Raw genomic sequence first — 7,913 nt, 5'->3', positions numbered from 1 at the left:
GTCTCCTGATCACGCGACTGGGGATCCGATGCAATTCTGTGTGTAATGCCTGAGCAAGTGCATTCTCGTCAATTGAGGGTGTGGAAGCTGTAGAATCCGACGTCCAAGATGCCCCCACAAGTGCTCTGTCGGAGACATGTCAGGGATCTTCGTGGCCAAGACTGTACGGGCACGTTGTTGACGTTGAGAAAGGCCGTTGTGACAAAAGCGGTGTGAGGTGTTCTATTGTCTTGTTGAAACAAGGTTCCTTGATATTGCTGGAGGAAAGGCAGGATATGGGACTGCAGAACTTTATCAATTTACCGACGGGATGTCAGGCTGCCACTGATGATAACAAGGTCGTTCTTGAGGTTCCCACATGCCACCCCAAACCATCACATTCCCTCTACCATATGGTTCCGTTTCCTGAACGCAACGATCCGTCTTCGGTCGTCAGTTCTGTTCAAATGGAACCAACTCTCGACGCTTAAAAGAACCCGTTACCGGTTCCGTTGCTGCCACTGGCGAACATTCCTGGCCAAAACCAATCTTAGACGTCGATATTCCGGCGGTAACGTAATGCCCCTCAACGGTCTACGCCCCGATTTCCATGTTGACGTTGTCGTCTGGACACTGTCCACCTGCTGACGCGATGACCAAGGCTAAGCACTGATGATGACGTCACGGCGAGGAATCCGTTGCTTAAATGAAGCGTCCATATATAACGGTCCTCTTGTGGGGTATTGACTTCCGGTCGACCACTCCTCGGCCTGTCTGCTGTCCGGCCAGTTTGTCTGTTATGTGTGACCAATGTCCCAATCGTTCTTTTTGCACAACTACCAACCAGGATTCTTCCATCATGGTCGTGCGTTGCCCCCAGCTGCAGCATTCCAACCGGTCTTTCTTTATTTTCTGCTGTTAATCGAGGCATGTTCTACTGGTTTTTCAGATGATTGTTTGATTGCAAAGAACAGTTTCAAAAGTATTTCATAACCGATCTCCATACGGTTGATTCCCTGCACGTGCAGAAAATTTCACTGCATAAAGTCATTTCTCCCGCTTCTGGCGTGCAACACGTGCATTTCCTTGGGCTGTCATATATTTGTGTGTTTAGGCAATGTGTTCCAAACTGTTTTTCATGTTTTTGGCCATATCCAGCAAATATAATATAAATTAAATTTTGGGGACGTTTCTTTTGCACCTGAGTGTACTTAACACAACAAGTTGGAACTCCCAATTCCACCTACTATTGCCTCATGTTATGCTAATTTCCCAACACACAGGAACTTTTGAAATAAGATGTTTGCACCTTTTCAGTACAGTCATGCTATTTAAGATCCAATATTCCCGATGCATGCAGCAAAATAGGTGCAATTTTGCCATCTAGGATATCACATGCTGTCCAAAAAGACATAAACTCTTTGTTATGGCACAGTCTATATACATGGAAAACGGCACGCTGCTGACCAAATCAACCTGGATGAGAACATGATGCCAAAATATTTATAATACGATACAATTTTCATTTTTACACTCTCCCCCGTCTTCTTCCCTCCCATGCCATCTACTCTTTCTCCCCTCTCCTGTCTTTTGTCTTCCTATTCTCACACCTTCACGTCTAGTACTTATATCCTATATTTGCTTTAATTTGTCATTATGGTACGTAAAGCAAATGTGAGGATGTTACTTTCACAACCGTGGATAATATTTTACATCTGTATGTGAAATGGATATATTTGGCATCACATAGAAGTAGTGTAACACCCCGCTTTCTTTGTGTATTTATGTACCGCATGTGTAACATCTGACCTTTTGCTAATAATAAAAAAAAGATTATAATGTCTGTCTTTATTTCTTTTTCAGTGATATTTTGACAGAGCAGCTCATTCGTCCAGGGAGCAGCAGTACAAATGTCACAAGAATAGTTTTGTCTTTGAATAAACTAACTGTATAATCAAATTCTGTTCTTCTCGCTCCAGCGCATGATTTAGTAGTTCTGTAAAATATGAAAACTCTTCTCCAGGTGTAATAACATCTTGATTGGTCATGGGGTGCAATGCCTTCTAACAGCACTCCAAAAACATTTACAGTCACCATATGTAGTCGAAAGGTTTATGTTGTCAATTAGACACAGATTACATGCAGTTCTCTTTAGTGTTAAACAAACCTTGATTTAGCAGATATATACTGTTGAAGATTAAAATCAGTCTTAGACATGTTTGCACTCAGAGTCAAACCACGGTAGTTCTTTCTTGTTTTCATGATACGCTTCCTCTATTTATATCAGGTACCTTACAACAACAAAACAGAATACCATCTGGTAATTTCTTGACTGCCATATTTACATTATATCCCCCAAACAGGGGTAAAAAATCGGTTAACATTTGTGATCTCATAGTATTTTTTTTGTCGTATGATCTACAGCAACAGTTGTATTGATACCGGCCATCGTAGCAGCCGGTGGTATATGATCTGATTCTGGCCTTGGCATTACGTCAGTGTCTTTAATATTGACAAATAATTCACTTGAGATGATAAAATAGTCCACAACACTACAGCCTGAGTGTGAAGGAAATATGTAGTTACTGGGTGTTACAGGCACGACCATTTACGATGTGTACATTAAGTTGCTTACATATATACAGATATAGATCTGAAACTTCACACTTGGACATATGAATTATATTAAAATGGGTAGTACAAAGTAGTTATAATGCTCTTTCGTGAAAACACAATCTTGCATGTGATCGGTTTTTGCATGACCACAATTTCATGTGCCTAAAGACAGAGAATTTGCTGGTGATTAGGAAAAGAGATATAAACAACGCTCATGCTTAGCCTTCAAGTGTTAAACGCGAACGTGTAATTGGCACGCTGGTCAGTCTACTGTGGCTGTGACGGCTGCATCATTTGCATAATCGTTTTGTAAACGCGCAGTGTAGGTGGCGTGTAACTGCCCAGATCATTCAAAACCATCCGCATGCTGCCCATCTTGGTGCCTGCCGCGCTAATGTTGGGTCGATTCTCACTAAGATAAACGTATAAGCAGAGCACAAATGCACCCAAACATGGCTAAATTGACATCATGGGGTGGTAATCGAGATGAGCTGACCTTAATCCCATCGAACAAGAATGGAATGCGCTTTGATGAAGTTTTCGTGCCTTGAGACGTGGACCCAAGAATATTCAAGAGCTGGGCGCCATGTTCGTACAGCAACGTCGCAGGTTGTCCAGTGCTGTATTCACAAGTGTCAGGCGAGAGGGGAGCGGTGCTGAACAAACTTCAATACAGGTGTCAGGCAGTGAATGAGGCAATGTTGCCTTGTTGAATGTAGGAGAACATAAATACAGGTGTCTAGTACCTGTGAAATTAAAAAGTGACCCCACCGTGCTACTGTAGGCCTTTGAGGGTGCCAAGACCACCTGAATGTCTAATTCCATTCTAGTGTACGCTCGTTAGTTCCATAAACAAGATTTATCCACAAGCAACATTGTTTGTTTTATATGGGTATGTTTGGCCATAAACTAACGAATGTAAAGTTTCTTTCTTGATCAGTATATGCAAACATTAAAGTATGATTATGCTTAAAAGTCCCATGCAACGTAAAAAACTTTGCAGATTCTGATACCTTTCGGTATAGACTTACAGATACAAATCATCAAAAATGCAAATTCAATTTATGAAGTTGAAACATAACGCGATGAAAAAAAACCCCGCAAAATCGTAGTTCAAACGATTCACTAAATTCACCCCAGCTTGGGGTGAAAAGTGGTTTCAACAGCTGTGCTGCGATGCGCATGCACAGTGAATAGATTCGCACATCTTGGAAGCGATATTTCAAGACGGAAAACCTTCGCTTTTTATATGTTATGACAGTAGATTACCGATTTAACTGTTTATATAATTTCATTTGACTTATCCACTAGCAACACTCTTTGTTTTATATGGGTATGTTTGGGCCAGCCATAAAGTAACGAATGTAAAGTTTATTTCTTGATCAGTATATGCAAACATTAAAGTTTCACTTTGCATAACAATACCATATAAATAGAAGCGTCAAACGCCTATCCACGTTCATATGAAATCTCTGAAAACATATTATTAACATCCACTATCAATAATATTCACTATTATGACTAGATTGAACAGCATTAGCAGGCGTAAGTTGAAACCATGCTACATTTGTTCTGTTCAAAGTGTGCAAAGTCATACAATGTGCTGGCGCTCTCCGTTGTCAAGACAAATAATGATGGTTGAACAACTGGGGCAAGTCAGCTCGGAAAACCTTCTGGCTTCCAAAGGTAGTGTGATAAGGGTTGAAATACGATTTCTACATGGCAATTGTATCTTATAAATTGCATTGAAAATGGCCCGTCCTACATGAAAAGCCCCACACATATGTTGCAAATTTAACCTGATAGCCCGACTGATATAACCAGCACATCGAAACACCTGGTAAGGCGCGAAAGACACATTTCATTTCGGCACGACTACCTCTCCCAGACTAACTGTGTTCATTTTTCACATTAATTGCAATCATAAGATCCTTACCATGTTTGGAATGCAATGCAGCATGTATCAATTCGGACTGGATGTTGAAGATAAACACTTTCAGGTTGAACTTTTCACGGTTTAAATATGATAATTTTTATTGTGTTGAGAAAGCGATTCAAACATCAACTTTGGTGACATCCCTTCAGGATACAACAGATATTGAAGGAAGCAAAACCGAGTTACATGAAATATTGAAAAGAATGGGATACAAGTGGAGGAAGGCAAAACAAAAATAGGCATTTATTGATAGAAAGATGGGATGTTGTTGCCAAACGTATGGCGTACCTCATACATATAAAACGGTTTCGTCAAAAGGGACAACATATAGTCTACATCGACGAAACATTTCTTCAGTCCAGCCATTTAAAGAGTCAATGCTGGCAGCATGATGATAATGGCAGTGTCAGTTTAACACTTCCTTCTGTAGCTGGTCAGAGACTCATAATTGTTCATGGAGGTTCTAATGATGGTTTTGTGCCCAATGCCCTGTTAATATTCAAAGCCCAGCAGATGAAATTTACTTTGGATTATTTTTCCAAATGGCTGCGAGAAAAACTGATACCCAGTTGTTATGGACAATGCACCTTACCACAGTAAGATTATGGATATATGCCCCAAAACTGCTAACAGAAAGGGAAAATACAAGTATGCTATGCATAAATTGTGATTGAGCATCGGGTTTGAGACTCTTTACTCGTGGGTTCGAATTTTATTGAGGATTTCAGATAAGCACACGTTAAACGAATATGACATTTAACATTGTTAATAATTTCATACACTTGATGAATGTGGGATTTACACCTTAATGCCATCTCAGAGTCAAAATCATAATACTTCCCATTTAATTTCTTGTAAAAGTAACAGGGGAAATTAACATCATAAATACTAACTTTTCATGTTCACAATGGAAAGAGTTCTCTTCCAACAGGAATGGCTGCAGAGGCGAAACATTGCCTTTACTGATGTTAAAAGCAGAGTTATTGTCACTTGCGAAAGCAAGCAACACAGTACAGCTATATCGTGTGGACCATATTCTCATTGAACACAGTCACACAGGCTACCTCCATACCACTCAGATCTGAACACAATCGAACTTATAGGGCCGTAGTCCAGGTCTAAATCTTGATTTAAACCAAATCGTAACTGGCCGCATCGCCGTTCGGTGTAGGCATGACTGTGCTGTAGTCGTTAAACGTGAGTTCGTATTCCAAAGCGGCCTGGTAAAACGGCGCGCAACCGCGCACGGCTTTGGTGCCGAGAGGCTCTTTTAATCTTCGGAAAGGATCTAACTTTCTTCCGTATTGTGACATTGTCATATACATAAAATATAAAAGTTTAATATAATTAATACAATGGAGGGTATTCTGATGGATGATTTAGGGGTGGTGCGCTCGATGATGGGGATTATGATGAAGACACGTCATTCATGGGCGGCACCGTTAGCAACGAACTTTTAAAGCAGACCGTAGACAAATACCACAATGCATTGAAACAAGATAAAAAATTACGTCGAACCGTTGGGACGAGACTATTCAAACTTCGAAATTGGCAACAACTGGGCACTGCGATTGAAAGCTCATCCAGAGATAGATCTCATGAACAAACACACGAGAGAACCGCTTGCCCTGTCTATGCTAGCCAGTCGTCATGGTGTGCAACTGATCCACGATCAATTAAACATGCGAGATTACGGTGGAGCACGACCCACACAACTTCCCTCGAAGGTCGTTCAAGATCTGCAAAACCCCAGGACCGAACTCACTAATGTCGGAGACGTACCCCAACGTGCTAAAAAAACGTCGGACAGCATCGAAAAACTGTTGAGCACGTACTGGAACAAGCCTTTGCCGGGTTTTGAGTTTCCTGTTTGAGAACTGCGAGGGCTAGACAAGGCCTTGCGAACCGTTTGTGGAGAACTCGTGAACAACATGGGGAAACTGAACTAAATCAACAAGCACATCGCTCACGAGAAAATAAAACTCAGGCAGGTCCAAGACGACGAGTCTTCGAAAACCATAATCGAAAAATGATTGCGCGACTTGCAAGACGAAAGACGGACCCGATTGGAATCCGCTTCCTCGAATCAAGAACAGCTTCGATCCCAGATCAGCCGCGTGCGGGAAACCATCGATCGAGTCCTAAACGAAGACACCACGTTGGATCACCATCGCCAGTGTTCTTACGGAATTGGGCTTCATCATAACGACCCTGGTCGTATAGCTGACGGGTGGCAGTGGCATACCAACACCACCAAAACCAGGTGGCGACGTCAGAAAATGGGTAAAAAAAATCGGAGAAGCCCTTGCTAAACTTGCGGGTAAAGGCGCCGAAGCGCTTCCGGGAATCCTGGGTAGCATCGTCTCGTGGTTGCTGAGTACGCTGGCTAAAGCTGTCACGTGGATCGGTCAAAACCTGTGGGCAGCCATCGTCGTCGTGGCGGGTCTGGTGTACGTCGCGGCTAAGGAATTTTTAACCAAATAAGGCACAGTCCAACCGCAATCCCCCCGACCACCAGCGCTGTTTTACGATGGAGGTGTTCTTTATGTTCAACCACTTCGCGTGGTGAAAGGGGCTGTGGTGGTTGTGGCCGAATCCCCCTAGGTCTGGGGATGATGCCACTATGCCAGTTTCACCGGTCATCGTAGGCGTGATGGTTAAGACGTTGATACCCGGGTTGATACCCAACTTTTGATCGGCGGTGGCGATGACTATTTCGTCGTTGTAGCCCACCACTTTGTCGATCCTCAGTCGCATGTCACTCAGAGCCATGTACAGTCCCATGCCGAACATGTAGTCAACTTTCGACCGGTTGTATTCAAACGTGTTCTGGTATCGCTTGATGGCATTCGGTAAATCCACCGGGCTGGCATGGTGTCCTCGACGTTCGCCACGAATTGTTTCTGCATGTCGTTGGCCATCCCTTCACCGAGGATGCTGGAATGCGTTTGCCTCTGCGCACCCACCAGCCCCGTACGTGTGAATCGTTCAAGCGGATGGTGCCGGCGCGAGTAACCCTTTCGACGTGTCCAGCATGAGCATTTTCCAATCGTCTTCAACGTAGGGGGGTTGCTCGACCTTTTTGATGGTGAAAGCAATGTTGTCTTTAAAATCCATACGATTATCTCGCCTTTCATTACTCGACAGAGCAAATTCTGGTCAAAGTAAACCTCATTTCAGTAAATCATCGCGGGCTTCTTTCACCGTTTTTGGTCCACTGTATGTAGTTCTAGGGACGAGGTTGGAGAATGCATGGAAAAAGTAACCAGACCTAAACATATTGTGTTTCATAAAGTTTACCAGTGTATCTTTTTGTAGTGCTTTTACAGAGAGTCCATCACTGTACGGAATACCCAACCCGTAGTTCGAACCCGGTATACGC

The sequence above is a fragment of the Haliotis rubra genome, unplaced genomic scaffold (genome assembly GCF_003918875.1).
Source record: "Haliotis rubra isolate DU_JTF1 unplaced genomic scaffold, ASM391887v1 Scf772, whole genome shotgun sequence".
NCBI classification, from domain to species: domain Eukaryota; kingdom Metazoa; phylum Mollusca; class Gastropoda; order Lepetellida; family Haliotidae; genus Haliotis; species Haliotis rubra.
This window is presented reverse-complemented; position numbering follows the sequence as displayed.